A 337-nucleotide genomic window follows, 5' to 3' on the forward strand; every position below is an offset into this window, starting at 1 on the left:
AGGACTATTACACACACTGAGGACTACTACACACTGAGGACTACTACACACACTGAGGACTATTACACACACTGAGGACTATTACACACACTGAGGACTACTACACACTGAGGACTACTACACACTGAGGACTATTACACACTGAGGACTACTACACACTGAGGACTACTACACACTGAGGACTACTACACACTGAGGACTGTTACACACTGAGGACTCCTACACACACCGAGGACTACTACACACTGAGGACTACTACACACTGAGGACTACTACACACTGAGGACTACTACACATTGAGGACTACTACACACTTAGGACTACTACACACTGAGGA

The 337-nt window shown here is 46.0% G+C and overlaps 1 protein-coding gene across 1 annotated transcript in view; it reads left to right on the plus strand.

Moving 5' to 3' along the window:
- Positions 1-9, plus strand: part of LOC135562760 (nucleolar protein dao-5-like) — a 9951-nt gene extending 9942 nt beyond the window's left edge. The window contains exon 6 of the mRNA XM_065005096.1: positions 1-9. This exon is cut by the window's left edge and continues 882 nt beyond it. The gene's annotated coding sequence lies outside the window, so the exon portion shown is untranslated.
- Positions 10-337: the final 328 nt, after the last annotated feature.

This window comes from Oncorhynchus nerka, linkage group LG20 (assembly GCF_034236695.1).
Source record: "Oncorhynchus nerka isolate Pitt River linkage group LG20, Oner_Uvic_2.0, whole genome shotgun sequence".
Classification (NCBI taxonomy): domain Eukaryota; kingdom Metazoa; phylum Chordata; class Actinopteri; order Salmoniformes; family Salmonidae; genus Oncorhynchus; species Oncorhynchus nerka.